Raw genomic sequence first — 18978 nt, 5'->3', positions numbered from 1 at the left:
GATCGTCAATCTGGACTGAGGCAGGCTCAGGTGATCTTGGTTGGCATCACGCATGCGTCAGTAGCAAGCTTGGGGATCATTCACTATTAGTTTGTCACCTCAGTTCTTCAAGGGTCCTCTCATTCTCCAGCAGACTAGCTTCAGCCCATGAATATGGCAGCCACAGGGTTTCCCATGCAGTAAAGAAGGACAAGCCCTGATGTGCAAGAATCGCTGCTCATTTCCTCTTGCTTCATGTATTCTAGCATCCAATTTGGCCAAACAGAGTCATGTGGTCAACCTGGCTTCAAGGGGAGGGAAAACAGATTCTACATATAGATGAGAGAATCTGCAATGGCACATTGAAAGGATATGGATGCAGGGAGAGAAAGAATATATCCCATTTTTACAAGCTACCATTCATTGTCTGTCCCTGGTCACAGTTATTAGATGCCAGTCTCAGGCAAAATCCATTCACCCTTATCTATGATCCACCTCTGAAAGGTGGAGAGAAATCAAACTGACTAAGGATGTTGGGACTTCAAAATGATGGTGGATGGTTTGTCTGGATTTTCTTTTAGCTTCATATAATCTGAACATGGAGCTACAGAGGGTAGCAACCCTGAGATGTCAGAAGGTTCAGACTCAAAAAGCCCCCAAAATGCCTTCTCTTTCCAGCCGAAGTAGCAAGAAAGAGGCAGCTTGGCAAGATAGTAAACTTTTTAGAAAATAACCACTGTAGTTAAGCAATCCTCCAAAGACAGAACTGTGGCCCCATCCCACTCACTCAAGCAAAGGCTAAAGGATCACCAAACTTCTACCCTGTCTGGGCAGTAACAGGCTGTGGAGAAAACCCATGCCAAGGTGTTGTCGGAAAAGGATAAATAGGAAACCAGAACTTACGTAGCTTATGGGCAGCTCTGTGTTGTTATTATTTGACCTAAATTTTACAATATTCACCTTTTAGTAAGGAAATAGTGTTCATTAACATTTAGTGTGAATATCATTATGCTTGAGCTTTCCTGTCACCTTCTCATAAGATTTATTAGGAATATGTTTTCAGGGCGCCTGGGTGGCTCAATCTGTGAAGCGTCTGCCTTCGGCTCAGGTCATGATCTCAGGGTCCAGGGATCGAGCCCCGCATTGGGCTCCCTGCTTGGCGGGAAGCCTGCTTCTCCCTCTCCCACTCCCCCTGCTTGTGTTCCCTCTTTCGCTGTGTCTCTCTCTGTCAAATAAATAAATAAAATCTTAAAAAAAAAAAAAAACAATATGTTTTCATGTTTTTTAATTTTGAATGCATTTTTCTTCCATTTTGTGGAATTGTTTTATTAATGTTCTTATTTATTTTTATCTTGAAGATCATATTTAACAAATTATTTTCTATTGACTTGTTGTAAGGATTTACCAAGAATAATTAAACTTGTTTTCTCTCAATTTCAGGGGTCACACGGAATTTTATTTATACATACTCACATGCCTGCAAAAACACAGCCACAAACAGATGTAGAGAGTATGCATGTGTTTGTATATGTTTGTGTGTATATGGCATATATAAGAGCAGGAAATGACAGTGAAATGTTGTAAGATTGGGAAGTAGAAATTGGTATTGGTCATATTTGTTGATTATAAATATGGTTGATTCGGCTTCCCATAAAATGTGTCTTTAATGGGGGGGGCATCATTTTATAGTGTCTTTGAACACCAATAACAATATGTCCTGATAAATAGGTATAAGACATGCATGATTGATATCAATGGTTCACAGATACAGAAGATTATCTATATGTAGATTTGGTAGATAATATGAAATCCTAATACAGCTTACCTTCCAAAACAAATTCTTGATAAACATCCTGAATTTATAAATGCATTCTGCCTTATTTTATTTTTAAAGAGTATATATAACCTAATCCAATCCTCCTTTAATTGCAGTTATATTTAAACTTCTTAAGTGTAATTAGCAGGGATTTTAACTCTTATAAATAAAATACGCTAGTATTTTAAATAAAATTAAGAAAATATTATTTTACAAAGTATAAATATGCATGCAATTAAATAACTTGCATTAATAATATACCCAGAAAATAGTGCTCCGAATGGATTATAGAAAGCATATGCGTTATAGCACAATAAAATTATGAATGTTTAAGCACACTTAAGAATATCCACAAAAATTGCAACTTTGAAAAAACAGCACAGTAAGATTTTCTAAAGAATATAAGCAATAACAATTTGTTGGTTTCTCCTTGCTATTTCTAAATGTCTTAAAAGGTTAATTTTTCAGGGTCTTCATGAGATTTCATGGAATTTGGCATTTCATAGATTTGATGGTATTTTTTCCTCATTGAGCATGGGTCTATGAAATCTAAATTGTCCCCAAGGTATTTTGTCTTTGGATGAAGTTATTGCAAGTACTTTTTTCATTCCTGACATCTGCCTGCCTGACAGAAATATCCACCATACAGAAGTCATAGAAATACACATTGCCTCAAGAAAAATAATTGTAAGCCATGGTTTAAATATTAAACACCAGATTTGAGTTTAAAAAAGAAGTAATACTGAAATTGACCTTTAAAGTAAGGTTCACAGTATTCTAACCACAACATAGAAAAACAGTTATTTTCCCAAGAATTTAAATAAATTTTAATGCATTGACATTTTTATTTAATAAAAGAAGATAATTTAGTTAATAAAAGCAGACTTCTCAATTACTAAAAAGATATAATAAAAGGAGATAGAGGTCTTGAGAGACTGTAAGAAAGTTCCTGATGATTTAGTTTCAGGGTTTTTTGTTAGATCTCTAAGGGAAAGTGTGAAGTAAATTCACAGAAAATAGCTCTGCACTCTACGTTTGCTCCTAATATGCATCTCATAAAATAAAAAAACCTCTTTCAAATTTATCCCAAGTCCTTTGGGAGTTGAAGAAATTATATATCAATTCTAGAGTGAAAATGTTAATAATAGGCAATGCAAAACTTTAAGTTTAATGATTATATAATAAATTTGGATAATTTAATTAAACCAATCAAACAAAGGAAAAAAGGTTTAAAAATCACTCTGGTTATAGCTTCATACCGTGCTCCCTCTCAGAGAATGCCCAAATATGACTTTCATCAAAGTCACATTTAGATTCACATGAGAGTTTCTTGCATTAAGAGTTAAGTCACTCTCTTGAAAATGATAGAAAAGATGTGTGTGTGCAACATTTTTCTATTGTCTTCTTGAGCATCTCCATCCTTCATGCTGAGGAGGGCTGCATGAAAGCAATTGCTCCCTTTTTAGCAGGCCATTTGCCCCAATTTTGTGGCTTGGAGTAAGAGTCCGGTTATTATATTACTTGAATGTGGTTTATTTCCTGTCATATCGTCTTTACTTCCCCTTGAGATCAGAGCTGCAGAAACTGCAGGATGAGCCCTGGGGAGAAAGGGACAGTGTATATGGCAAAGAGCAACTTATTAAAAAAAAAAAAAATAGATGTCCTTTTGTCCTTCAGAAAGGTATGCTTTAAAGTACTATGGGAAATGCTGAGAAATATATCTTAACTTCTTTTCAACAGAGGACATAGGAAAGTGATCAGCATCTTTCTTTCCTTTGTTACTGACTTTTCAAGCACTAGTATAGAGTGTGCGTCTGGGTCATTGTCCGCACTCTTCAATACACCAGCACCCCCACCCCCCAGCCCCATGGATGACTGGACATGTCCCCATCACAGAACTGGCCAGGTCAGGTGTGAGCTTCACTGCTGCCCCCATGGCTCCAAGGGGTCCTACAGAAAGAACCCCTCTGATTCAATGATTAATTATAATGCCTCTTTCACACACCTTTCAGTATATTTAACAACAAAACCCACCTGTTGGAGGGGGATAGGGAGATAATATTCATGGCACAGAGATTAAGAAATGAATATTCAACTAAATCTGCAGCTCGAGGTGACTCTCAACACTCTATTGTAACATGTAAGAGCTGGAAACACATTTATCATATTCACTGACATGACATCCCCAAAAATAAGCATAGACGTCCATTAAAAAAATTCTCTACATTACACACCGTAGTATTTCTTCTGATCCTTCTGCTTTCCTTTTACAACTTCTATTAAATGAACTATCAATGCATTCTATAATCACTGTGTTCCTTCTACGCTTGCTTGCTCATCTCCTAATCCTACTCTGTTTCACCCACCTCTATCACCCCATAAGCCCTTCAGGCCACAAAGACACTAAAGGCATTCTCTGAATTTTCTTTCCAGTTTTGTTTTCTTTTTGCAGGCCGTAGTAAACCACAATGTGCCCACCCTCACTTGAAAAGCTTGCTTTCTGCTGCCAGTTTCTTCCACAATTCTTTAGTTCCAGACTCCTTCCTAGAAGATTCTTCTGTGATTTTTTTTGATGGGTGGAATTACTCTTCCAGTTCCTAATTATAAAATTACTTTAAAACTTTATACATAGTTATGTATTTTTCCTCAACTGTTATCTCCTCTCCCAGAAGTCATCCAAATTATGATTTTTACATTTTTCAGTTCTTTAAAATGAATATCCAAAATATTCTCTAATGATGAATTCTTTTAATGATTCTTAGCCATGTCTAAATGGCGTCTCCATCAGGAATAATGTTTGATTTTTGGTATGTTTTCATTGAAGTGGTGGTTTGATAAGGAATGGGGTGGAAAACAAAATGTTAGAATCCCCTGTGGGATTTTTTAAATCAAATTTGAAACTAGGAAAAGTGAGTGGCCAGCATTTCTGTGAGACTCAGCATGAGCCCATCACCTCAGGTTATCTCAAATACTCAAAGAAATACAGATAGCTTTCCCAGAAGAACAGAGAGATTTAAGGGATCCCTGTAACAAATCCCATTAAACGCATTCAAACACCTGCTGAAAGTACCGTTTCTTTATTGAGAACAGTCCTCAAGATGAAACTATTGTATTACAGTTCTCCTTTTCTCTAAAAAGGCCACTTCCTATACACTTTCAGAATATGATCCATGTTGCTAATCATAAGTATGACCCTTCTAAATCTTTCACACATTTCCATGACTGTCTCATGTCATTACCTACTTAACCAACCATTCATTTTTACTAAATGAAGACTTCCTATTACCACCAGCCATTTGACTTCACTATCATTAAACTCAAGAATTTCCCCTCACATGTCAGAGCCTTGAAGGTGATGCCTACAAATAAAATCGTTTTGTTTGTTTGTTTACTTCTGCCCTTTGCTTTTCAAGTCTGACTATAATTAGATATTTGTAGTATAGACCCTACACAGCAGCTGTCTCCTTTACCTTTTTTGTGTTTTAAGAATTTTTCATTCTTATTTTTGTAATTACATGACTTAAAATCCCCCAATACCAGAGCTCCAGAAAGCTGTGGACTGATTCACTTGAAAAAGTGAGATCGTTTTCCATCTCCTTAGGTGAATATAAATCAAATGGTGCTCTGGTTTTAAAGCTCTCTTGACTTTTTTCTTTCTTCCTTTTACACTGCTTGCCTTTCTTTCCCTTGTTAGAGGTCACCTTCTGAAGTCAGATGTTTTATATTTTGGAAGTGCACTCCTTATGACTCAGAGACTGACAGTTTTACCCTTTTAATCTTTCTATCTGAATTCTTCCTTATAGTCTTTTTTTCTAAGTAGCATTGCGATTCTTTACGGCAGCTTTCAAAGCTGTATAGATACCAGAATCATCCAGGAATCTTAAGAAAATATAGATTCTTGGATAATGCTGTAGGAGTGGCTTGAGCCCTGGCAGGCTATGTTTTTAGAAAGCTCTGCAAATGACAACAAAGGAGACAGTCGGTCTCAGTGCTAGGAACGTGAATTTAGGAATTACAGCTAGAGAAGAAAGTTGGTTTTCAGCATATGACTTTTTGGCAACAAGCAGATGCATAAGAGATGAGATGCAATGATCAACGTCACCAGTGGTGAAAAGAAGCATGTTTGGAACAATGTTTCTCATTCCCCCAGTCTTTGCCTCTGCAACAGGTACTGCTGGCCCAGCAAGTGACATCCCTACACTCTCAGCTGTGCCCCTGGAGACAAGGTCCAGCTAGGTTTGAGGCAGGTGATCAACATCTCAGGGTACTTCTTCAGCCAATCTCTGCCCTTGACTTGGAGGACTCCTCAGGTACCAGGTGATCCTCTCTGTCGAATGGCTGCTAGATTCTCTATTCCAGTGCAGACACTGAGATTTTATGTCCATTCCCCAATTTTCAGTTCATTCTCCTGAAAACTTACATTCCGAGCATGGACACCCCACTATCTGAATTTGATTTGCAAAGCCTTATTTCAAATCTATGTGCTTCTGTTTGCATTGTTCTGTTTCAGCTGATCTGCATTCTGAGTTTCGGGTCTCATATGTATCTAACTCCCAGTACCTCTTTAAAGGTTGGATCTTTGACTTGCTCATGCCACTTTCTATTCTCAGTCCTAATTTCTAGTAATAGCCTGACTCTGTTACCAGTTACTACATTTTTGTAAATGGTCTGTTTGCCTGGCCTTAGAGATTATTCCTTTTTTTTTTTTTTAAGATTTATTTATTTGTCAGAGAGAGAGCACAAGCAGGGGGAGTGGCAGAGGGAGAGGGAGAAGCAGGCCCCCCTCTGAGCAAGGAGCCCGACACGGGACTCTATCCCAGGACCCCGGGATCATGACCGGAGCCGAAGGCAGACGCTTACCTGACTGAGCCACCCAGGTGTCCCTTTAGAGACTATTCCTTAATTTGAGTTCCCACAGTCCTATTCAATGTACATTTGTGACACTGAGTGTTTTGTATTGGACCCCCATGGTGAATACCGCCTGAAATGTTTAGTTTACTTAAAGTCTCAGGTATTCTACCTTGACCACTTGGACAATTTTGTTGTGAGTTACCCTCTCTTAGGAGATCCCACCTTTGGCCAGAAGGTGAGGTTAACACTACTCACTAACTTTTTCTGAGAGTAAATAATGATGCATCATTGAAAACTATGAAAACATTAGGGAAAGTTTAATGCAGTATATATTATTTGCCCTGCGCATTGTCATGGCTTTATCAAAATCATGTCCCCATGTGCTCCAAGTTCAGTAGTCCTTAATATAAATCATGAAATCAATTAGGGAATGCAAACTGAGTGATCAGATGAATGGGAATACAGAGGAATGAGTGATACCCAAAACACACATCCATAAGACAGGAAAGTATGGTCCAAAGGCAGTTTTGTGATAGCTGTAAATGGCAACAATTTATTGCCTCATGGAATTATTAATAAAGCTCCTGCATAGTTATCATGCCCACATCCTCATTTTTAATGGGCAAAGTTTGCAATGGATACATACTGTGATAATGTACGGTTTAAGCTGTGAATAGTCTTTTAAGAGGTTGTATGACTGCACAGCTAATGACTTCGATATCTTGATTGCAGTGTAGCCTACATGCATATATTCACTTTTTATCTGGAATTTAAGAGAACACTGGGTTTAAGCAATTACATCCCCCATAAAGAAATTTAAAATGCTTTTTCGGTAAATTCACTAAGGCAGATTGGCTTGCTGCGACAAAGATTTAATACTTAATGAAATAACAGATGGCAGGCAATCATTTCAAAGGGGAAGGTCACGACTAATAGCATAAAGATAATTAATTGCATGGATGTGAGCCTTTGATACTGTTATGGCAAACACCGAACACCCTAGAATTTTTATAAAATATATTTTCTATTCAAGTACCATGTCGTCTTATAAAGCTGATAGAGACTGACCAAGAGAACAGAACTAAGACACCTTTAAATCCACGGCTCAGAGATACAGTAAAATGTAGAGCAGGGCTATATGTAATATTAGCCAAGTAAGACTTTCTTATATGAATATGGGTAGACCTTTGAGTGACGGTGTAACTATGCTCAAATCACATCTTTTTTTTTTTAAAGATTTTATTTATTTATTCATGAGAGACAGAGAGAGAGAGAGGCAGAGGCAGAGGGAGAAGCGGGCTCCCTGCGGGACTCGATCCTAGGACCCTGGGATCATGACCTGAGCCGAAGGCAGATGCTTAACCAACTGAGCCACCCAGGCGTCCCCAACCACATCTTATTTTTATCAAATAGTGGCATGAGGACAGTGGTGTGCTGCCGATTATGTACATCTCTTTCCAAATCTCCGTCATATTAGTAGTTTGAAATTACTGATTGTGCAGATAATACCATGGAAACAGAAAACTACTACACATTAGGGACTTGGGAGGGGAGCTGATTATTCAACATCTACCATGACATTCACTACAAGGTGAGGAAGGTGAGATGCACAGGGCAAGAATATCCTGATCCCAATATGACAGCTGATAGTCCTTGTTATATGAGGAAGAGGACTGTGTACAAAGGATGATATTTTTGCTCACTGTCTCCCAAGAATCCATACTATATGCTCACTAAATTGCTCCTGTGAAGAGCTGAAAATAAATGTAAGGATTGTGAAATGTGTCGGTCATTTCTTGCTGCCTTCAAATGGTACCACAAGGGAGCTAGATTCCAGTCCCAGCCAACACACTTGAACATGTAAAAGATATGGGGCACCTGGGTGACTCAGTTGGTTAAGCCTCTGCCTCTGGCTTAAGTCATGATCCGGGAATCCTGGGATGAAGTGCCGCATTGGGCTCCCTGCTCAGTGGGGAGTCTGCTTCTCCCTCTCCTTGTACCCCTCTCCCCTGCTTGTGCTCGCTCTCTCTCAAATAAATAAATAAAATCTTAAAATATATATAAAAGATAAATACAGCAAGTATATAACTTTCCTAGAGGAAGTCCTTCCTGTATCCAAGTAACTGGAAAAAGAGTGGATCAGGTAATCATGTATCCTGCTGACCTGCAAAAGCTAACTCATATCCTAAAGGCAGAACAATGATTAGCAAAATGTAGGATCCCTGGTATTAGAATCTTCGAGAAAAATCTGAGAATCCTAATCTAACCTCCAAAGCAACTCTGGTTGCATGCTTCCTCCTAGGAGGGCCTAAATAAACATTTATTGTACTAAAAGTGCTGTATAATATTGATATTGAAGAGTGAAGAGGAACAATGCTTTAAGCACTCTGGTTGATTTTTATCAATTATTTCCTTGAGGTCAGGGAATGAAAAGCCGGTGCAACTCTGATTTGAGAGCAAAGCTGGATATAGTTTCTTGCACTACTAAATATCAAAAAAATTCCTCAAAATGAAATTGGCATCCAGCCAACTCAGTTTGAAGAAGCACGTATCACCAAGGAGGCTCAAAACCAGGGACATACAAAACAAGATGTTTTACCAATTAAGGCTTCATTTGAGCCCAAGTGTTTGGCCTAATGCAAAGTAAGATTCAGAGAAGGTGAAGGACTAAATCTAAATATTGCCATTCAAGTCTCTCTTGAAGGGAATTAATTAGAAATATTTTATTGAAATAAGGTCTTCAAGGTTATTCAGCTCATGAAATACTTAGAACTTATTCTTTGTGTTAGTATTTTCAGATGTTAGTATCCAAGTGTTCCTTTTAATATCCCTGCTTTTCATCTATACCCACTGTGAAACTCCAGTGTGGATCTCCTGTCTTTTTCATCAAGTAGCTTCATGCTAAGGGATTTCTTATAAAGACTTAGGCAAAAAAAAAAAAAAAAAAAAAAGAAAAAAAAAGTATTCCGTGACAACTAAAATTGTTTTAAATCTTTTTTTTTTTAAAGATTTTATTTATTTATTTGAGAGAGAGAGAGAATGAGAGACAGAGAGCACAAGAGGGAAGAGGGCAGAGGGGGAAGCAGACCCCCCGTTGAGCAGGGAGCCCGATGTGGGACTCGATCCCAGGACTCCAGGATCATGACCTGAGCTGAAGGCAGTCACTTAACCAACTGAGCCACCCAGGCACCCAAAATTGTTTTAAATCTTAAAGAAGAATCTTTCATTTCAGCAATAGTGACTAAAACTAAGAAAAGTCTGCCTACCTTGCATTGTTCAACTAGTTTCCATTTTGTCAATTCATCCTATTCTGTGTTTAGTCATAGGGCTGTTTGCCCAACTTTGATGATTACATTTTAATTATTCCTTTACAAGTAATTAAGAAAGTAAGTAAATTCAAATGCTCTTTAAAAAAAAAAAATCAATGAATGAACCTAAAAAATAGTGAGACTAATGGCAAAAAGCATTCAGAGAACAGTCTCTTTACAGTATGAATCAGTCTGTGCATTCCAGTCTTAATAATTCTGAGGGTCAATTTGGATCTTCCTAAGGTCTGCTGCTTTTATAAGTCAATGATTCCTTTTCTAAATCTAATTCTGAGTGATAAGTTGATGGATGTTCTGTGTATTCTTCCAGCATCCTGTTGGCTCTCTTTATTCAAGATACCCTTTTTAATGAGAGATCAATATTTCCAGGGTACATTTGCTTTCACTTCCTATACTCAAGAGTCTAGGTGGTTACACAGTCACTAATATATGTGATGATGGAGCATAATCCCCATCATCACTCAACCAACAAGAATCTCCTGAGAGCCTGTTTCATGTTCAGCACTGTGAAAATTGCTTTAGAAGACAAACTAATAAAAACTGAAAAATGGTATTTTATTCTTCAGAAGAGAGTAATCAACATGGCAAAGAACATTACAACATTATGCAATTGGAGTTTTGGAGTTAGAGAATTTTTGAATTTCTAATGTGCTTCCAACAAGCTGGTTAGTCAAACTCCTCCAATTAATAAAATTAAACTTGTTCCTCAGCATAAGGAATTGGATTATATAGTGCATTAGTATGTAGAACAGTGCCTGGTACCATTTATGTACATACTATGGTCAGACGCCAATCATTATTGATATAAATATATAATGTAAAGATCATCGAATGAGGAGAGTAAAACTGGTTTCTGTATCTGAACCTACCACTTAGAAGTTTACTTACTGTAATCATGGGGCCAGTCATTTAGCTTCTTTGATTCCCAGTATCCTCATCTCTAAAGTCAAAAAGTTGAGTAATTCATTGACCATTAATGTTTCTTCCAGTTCTATGAGTCTCTGATTCTATGCATATTCCATGTCTGCTAAACAGTAGCTTACAGGCACTAAAGACCTTTTAGATGGCTGTGTGTGTGTGTATCTGTGTGTGTGTGTATGTGTGTTTTGTGATCTCCTTGAAGTTTCTATTCTCATCTGTAGGTTTATCTCCAGTATAATGCTCATATGTATGCCTGCACAAGTTTTGCATTTCATTTGAGACAGTCCATCTGTCTAGGATAAACTTCAGTCCATCTGCAGCCATGGTTCCCAGGGGAGAACCCCTGTTCTCGGTGCTTTTTGTGTCCAGAGGTGAAGGAAATGGCTGTTTGGAGAATCTGCATATGCCTTTTCAAATTAGGCGTCAAGGCAGCTTCTCAGTCCAAGGGAAGTTCTGGCTCCCCTTCTCTTCTTTGTTTTTTTCTAAATATGCCCATGGGGACACAACATGCTTATTTTTGTTTTCTCCTTAATATTGCTATGGTGCACACTAACACAGTCCTCTGTCCCTGCATCCCACAGCTGAAATAGAACAAGAACTAATTCCTCCAGTTTTCCTCTTTCTTAATACCTACAAGACCTTATTTTTTGATCTAATTAATAATAATAATTGAAAAAGCAGTAGATGAAACTGAGTGCAGAGTGAAATTACAAAGCTGAAGTTGTTGGACATCTGGATATTAGTTAATGTGGCTCCCAACAAGAGGGTCATTGGAAGTCTTTGGATTTAGTTTGTTTCTACTGCGAGTGAAGCTCACTAAACCTTTAATGTTCTTTCCCTGACTTTCCCTAGTTTCTGCTAACCTCTTCCATCATTTAGTCACACAGGACTGAAAGGAGGATCCTCAGAAAGATTTAGTGTGTAAACTGTTGTGTTTTTAAAAATTCCTAATTACTCATTTTTGGAAATGGGAAAATGGGTTTTGGTTAATATTCTCTTTCCAAAATGTTTCTGGTATATAAATTCTAGATTCAAACAACATTAATATTCTTTTTCTTTCTTGTTTAATTAGTTGTGTATTTACCTCTACTAAAACCATTATTAATAATGAGCATCTATAATGTAAAGCTCTATGGTAAGCATTTTAATTTGTGTTTTCTCATTTAACTTTTACCACTTCCCTATATAGGTCATGCACTGCTATTATCTCACTTTGTAGCCTTGTTCAATGAGATAGAGAATGATTAGACAGCCTGAAAGATCAGAAGAGGAAGAGATGGTTGTGCGACTGGACTCCTCTCTGCCTCAGCAAACATCCTGCCCTTACTCAACACACACAGTCATGTGTAACCAGGAGATGGACAGATCAGGGCAGACGATTGCTTGCACACAGCTCAACTCCCGGTGTCTTTATTTATTGGAGCTGTAAATTAACTTCATTCAGAAAATCAAACTGTTGGGGTGCCTGGGTGGCTCAGTTGGTTAAGCGACTGCCTTCAGCTCAGGTCATGATCCTGGAGATCTGGGATCCGGTCCCGCATCGGGCTCCCGGCTCAGCAGGGAGCCTGCTTCTCCCTCCAACCCTCTCCCTTCTCATGCTGTTTCTCTCTCTCTCACTCTCTAATAAATAAATAAATGAAATCTTTAAAAAAAAAAAAAGAAAGAAAATCAAACAGTTAAACTGACATTTTTACTTCCTCCCCAAATTTTAGGATGTTATGAGTAATTTTTTCCCCTTTATGTGGGATAAAAAATCAAGTTCTTTTGGGGAAAAACAAAATAAAACATTGATCATCAAGAAATGGGCACTAAAATAACACGAGTTAGGTGAAAATAAATAATCAATGTATATTTGAATAGCAAATAATCAATGTATCCAGTCTTCATTTGAGTTTATTTTCACACTACTTCCTTTGGTTTATTTTCAAGGTTAGATTTCTTTGTTTTTATGATCAAATTTGAAGTCAGACATTTTGCTTTGACTGACCAATTATTGAGTGTAGGAATGCTTGCAGATCAAACAATTATCAGTAGGCTATTGGCTATGTGGTAAGAAATAGGAAATGCTCTATAGAAATTAATTCAATGCAGCATTTCTGGTGATTCTTTCACCAGCTTATCTAAGAGGAAGTGTGCCAGGTAAGCAGAAACAATTTCTTCTAAACAATTATATAGACTGAATGGATTCAAAAGAGAAAAGATAATAAATCTACCTCAAATAAATTGGTTCAGTGGATTAATAAGCATATCATCAGAGATGTTTCCCAGGGTCTTTAACATTCTTCCTTCTTTTAGAATGCTGGCTTTATTAATGAATTAATATGAAAACATCAGGCAAATATTACTGCCAACAACAATAAAGCTGGCATGGCTTTCAGTTAAATATCAATGATTTGCCTCATTAAACAAATTTCACTGTACTGTCAGGTTTTTAAAATATATCCTTGAGCACATCTCATAATTTTTGAAGCAGATTACAAACTAATTTGTTTCATAGAAAGCATAATTTCCGTGCATATTAAGAACGATGATGCATTTTCAATACTTTGGCTGTATTGATCAAGAGCTTCCTACAGTGGGATTCTCCCTGTTCCCACTCAGTTTCATATGCTACAAGAATTATGATTTGAAGTCAACTTAGGAACATTCACTTCAAATGAGCAGGATCTTTTTTAAAAATTTAAATTCAATTAACATATAATGTATTATTAGTTTCAGAGGTAGAGGTCAGTGATTCATCAGTCTTATATAATACCCAGTGCTCATTAGATCACGTGCCCTCCTTAATGTCCATCATCCAGTTACCCCATTCCTCCACCCCCTCCCCTCCATCAACCCTCAGTTTGTTTCCTGTGATAAAGTGTCTCTTATGATTTGTCTCCCTCTCTGATTTCATCTTGTTTTATTTTTTCCTCTCTTCCCCTATGTTTTGTTTCTTAAATCCACATATGAGCCAGATCATATGATAACTGTCTTTCTCTGACTGACTTATTTTGCTTAGCATAATACCCTCTAGTTCCATCCACATTGTTGAAAATGGCAGGATTTCTTTTTTTTTTTTTTCTGATATCTGAGTAGTATTCCATGAGTATATATGTACCATATCCTCTTTATCCATTCATCTGTCGGTGGACTTCTGGGCTCTCTCCATAGTTTGGTTTGCAGGACCCTGGAATCATGACCGAGCCTAAGGCAGACACTTAACTGACTGAGCCGCCCAGGGGCCCCCTAATGAACAGTATCTTAACTGCAGAAATATATTAGCAAACTGGATGTTTTTTAAGAACAGCTGTTGAGCTTTTTATGAAAGCATTTCTCCCTCAATGTACCTGTTAAGAAAAGCATGATTTCATGAAATATGGTCATAAAATGTTAAATGTTAAAAAAAATGTCCTTTAAATGTTGAGAAAGAAAAAGTCACAAGAGTTCTAGAAAACAGAGAGAAAACATTCCAGGTATCTTATGAAGGGTACTATTATTAAATGCGATCACACTATTCAGATAAGACTTACTAAGTAAATTTGCATGTCTGGGGATGCATGTCTACCTAAAAAACAGAACACATATTTTTAATTAAATATTTTATTTTCTGATCCATTTCACCCACAGTCCTTAAAATTACATAAATTTATGGGAAGGAGGAGCAGAAAGACTAAAGATGTGCTCAGGTTAGGAAATGTTCTGGAGCCCACCAGAAGTGCTGCTAACCTACCTCTTCCCCATGACAGTACACTGGGCGCCTTGAGAACAATTGTGTTGCTGACCTTCTCCTCCTAAATCCACACGAGGTTAGGGAAAAATGAAACAGGACAAAACAACTCATGTTTTGGAACTCACAAAGGTTTTATGCAAAATTGAATATAACCAATTTTAATTGTAGTCGAAGAGATTTCAAAACTTTTCTGCCTCAAATGGTATCATTGTTTGTTTACCCAACAAATGGGATTATCATCTCATAGTCAGTAATAACCAAGTTCACTGCCAGAGCCTCGGAGCCATGACTAAGTATGAGAATAAGTAATCTGAGCAAAGAATAAGATTATACTACTCTAGCTTCAGGACCATGGTAAGTAAATAGATCTAGACATTTTTATTTACACCTACCTTTCACAAAAAAAAAAGTCTCTGAGTTCTGCAATAAAATATAAATAAAAGAGCTGTTCTTGTACTATTCCAAGGTAAAACAAACGTGCAAACAAAGGAACAAAACAGAAACCACTCTGAAATGCAGAAAGAGTTCTCATACCATTTTCAGGACAAGATGGAGAATATTTTGCTAGTTTATGCTATGGAATAAATGCTGCTTAGAAAATTATTCCTCCATTTGAATGGGCCAGTTTTTAATTCAATGTTTTTTTTTTTTCTCATTTTGACAAATGTAATTGCTATAAAACAAGCTCTTTTAAAAACAACCTGACATTACAAGTGTAATTAGATATTTGTCTCTTTTACTGAAAATGTTAACTTAGTTTAATTACAAAGCAGTTTGTATGTTAATTTTTCTTATTAAAATATAGTTTAAAAAGTGGGAGGAAGCAAGAACATTGAAATCATAGAGCTTGGAAAGAAATGAGTGTCAATTTCAACTCTAAGAACAAATCCCCAATATATCAATATTCACATACTGTTCTTTTCACCTGTATAATATTTATTATATTTTGGCTTTCCTATTATTATATACACAGGTTTTCAAAGTAGTGTCCCATGTTAGGAATATCTAAGCACTATAATTTCTCATTGTTTACCCATGAATTTTCATTAGCAACAGATTTTATTTCTAGATGCCCCTAAACACTATCATGAGAAACTCTGAGCTGAGTTGCTAAGAATATGGAGGGGAACTGGCAGGCAAAAATCTTAAAATTGTTATGGAAATGCCTGTTCTTGGTCTTTTAAGGTTCTCATTTTCTGACGAGTCTACCACCAAGAGTGACATGAACTCAGCTTTCAGATCACTGAACTTCATATTCATGAAGAAGATAAATTTATATTGTTTGGGCAGTTCTTCCTTATTTTCATCACAATAAGTCCTTGAAAAGTAGGATGGGTATTTTTTTATACCATCTAACCACTTTTTTTTTTTAAGATTATATTTATTTATTTGACAGAGAGACACAGCGAGAGCAGGAACACAAGCAGGGGGAGTGGGAGAGGGAGAAGCAGGCCTCCTGCCAAGCAGGGAGCCTGATGCGGGGCTTGATCCCAGGACCCTGGGATCATGACCTGAGCCAAAGGCAGATGCTTAACCGAATGAGCCGCCCGGGGGCCCCCATCAAACCACATGTGAATGAATGCCTCCCTTCAGTAGATTTAGTGCAGAAACTAGACACATCGACTTGCTTTCAGAACTTCTCTTGCCCTACGGGTTTCTCCTGCTGTCCAAAAGTCGAACATTCCTGTGGAACCTTTCCTAAACTGAAATGGCATAGAGCGAGGAAGTGATTACCATTTCATAAAAGTGAAAATGTTCTTTGGATATCTTTCGGTCAGGGCGAACAGGTGCTAATATAGGTCTCTCAGAAAAGTGAAGTAGCCAAACGACAATTTTTGGTATTCTGGGTAAAGATGGGAAGGAAGTTGAGTTCTAGGCACAGCTCTGGTATCAACCAGCTCATGACTGTGAACAAAACAGTCGCCATGTGCCTTAGTTTCTCATTGGTAAAACGAAGAGAAAGGACGATATCTCTAAGTCACTTCCAGGTCGAAAACATTTTAAGACTTTTAACTGGAAAGCTTTGAATATCAGAAACTTCTTTTTCCAACTCTTCAAAAAATTATCCCATTCGGAACTTTGTGCTGAATTAGTAGGATAGAGAAAACCATAAAGATTTATGTGAAGGAGGATATGACGGCCTTCTCCTTTGTTTTGATGTTGTTAGTGACAACAGCGGAAGGAATAAATATCATCTCAGGGTTTTTAACCACCCACTGGTGGAAATCATTGCCTTGAGTCCTATCTTATTGTCACCAATTAGCATCTGAGGTAAAAACTAGTCTCCGTGTAACATCCAGAGGTGCGTACAGATGGTAGAAAATACAGATGGATCGAGCCCCAACAGATTAATATGTACACAGTGTGCTATGTTTCTTAAATAAATTCAATATGATTTCTTTGGAAGACATGAAAAAAATTAAACCTGGGATAAAAATCTATGTCATTTTATAATGAACCCCTAAATTTAAGATGAACTCTTCACATAATTAGTGAAACAAAATTCTTAGTAATTTCCAATTCACATTCAGCAAAAGCCTAAAGTCTACCTGTGAGTAAATATGTCTGAATGTTAAAGTTCAAGTAAGAGACAGAGAAGATGCAAGACAATTTTACTTATAGACCGGAGTAGAGGATGAAAAGTGAGAGGTTGCTGTGAAGGCAGAGACAGGGGGAAATAAATTCGGGCATTGTAAGAGTGCAAGAATGGGAAGAGGGGATAAAGGCAGAAGAGACAAGAGGGTGAGAAGTAATACATCTTAGTAAATTACAAAAATTGCTAAAGGCAAAGGAAATTATCTGTGAGCTACGAGCTGTTCGTAAGAATCTATTATTACTCTTATTTCCTTTTACTCTGAAGTGAATTTTCCTGCAGCATCAATTTATTAGGTATATTATCTTCTCAGTTTTAACTTAATCATCCAGTACTTCTAATTACAATGGTGCTCTGTGCCTCTCCCCACCTCTCCAATATTCAGAGAACAACAGCACTATAGTCTTAACCAAATGCTGTTCAGTTGTTTCATTGAAGAATCTAAGTACAGACAAAGAACATATACTATGTTTGCCCATTTTACAGTTTATAAAAATGAAAATGTGTGAAACGCAACAGGTGTATCAATAAATGTTAGAGTGATTCGATGAATAATAAAAAGCATCTGCAGAACTGTCAGTAAATCTAGCAAAATTAACAGTAAGAATCTTCAGATCTACCGCGCACATTTTTCTGTGACTTTGTGTAAACATCTTCTTAAGGAATGATGAGATTAATACCTGTTTTGGTCACCTGTCCATGATTCAATAGTGTAATTCAGGGGCTGGCAGACTCAGCCTCTTGGCTAAATCTATGCTACCGTCTGTTTTTGAAATGAAATTTTATTGGAATATAGCCATGCTATTTGTTTACTCCTTGTCTGTGGGTCCTTTTGCACTAATACAGCAGAGTTCAATAGTTCAGACTACTTTGATGGCCTGCAAGGATTAAAGAATTGACTAACTGGTCCTTTACAGGAAACGTTTGCTGACCTCTGACAGCCCCTCAGTGACAGGAGTGCCTGTCTGTCCTGATAGTCACTCTAACTGGTCACGTGTTTTAAGTCGATTCAGGCCAGGAGAAATGCCAGGGGGTTTACAATGGCATATGAGTATATAACGACAACTACCATTTACTGAAAGCTTAGCGTGGGCCAGGATCTGGGCAGTCTACATACATAGTCACATTTAATCCTGATGATAAAGAGATAAATACTATTACTATTGCCATTTTATAGATGAGACAACTGGAAAGATTTTGTAGTTCACCTCTGTTTACCTACGTGTGTGGAAGCCAGGGATGGACCTGGAGTAATCAGATGCCGAATTCATTTTAAACCTGAACAGAGAGATATTTGGGGGAAAAAATTATTTTGTATCTTCTTGTTTTCCTTATCCTGCTATCTTATAAAACTTGCAACTGGGACAAAGCAACACAGAAAACAGACAGAGGAGTCTCTGTGCAAAAAGGATTATATAGGGTGAAGCTTAGGCTGCTGTGACCAAGACCACCCAAAGCGAAGTGGCTTCCAGAATATGGAAGCCCTTTACCTTGGACCTTCTCCAGTCCCAGGGAGAGTGGTACAGATTGATGCGTAGCACTTTTCCACACTGCCCTTCAGAGAATTCGAATTGCTTCCATCCACAGCTTTGCTCTGGCCTAGGGGACTGGTCTCCTCTGCATGAGAGGAGATGGGTCACAGACTTTCCCCTTTTCCAGGCTGCAGATTGGGAAAAGAGCATCCAGGAGCACACAACCGAAGTCTCAGAGTTCATATTGGGAAGTGGTGCACTTGACCTCCACTCACACACACACCAGAAGAATTTAGTCATATGGTGTC

Source organism: Neomonachus schauinslandi, chromosome 14 (assembly GCF_002201575.2).
Source record: "Neomonachus schauinslandi chromosome 14, ASM220157v2, whole genome shotgun sequence".
Taxonomy (NCBI): domain Eukaryota; kingdom Metazoa; phylum Chordata; class Mammalia; order Carnivora; family Phocidae; genus Neomonachus; species Neomonachus schauinslandi.
Note: the sequence above shows the minus strand (reverse complement) of the source record.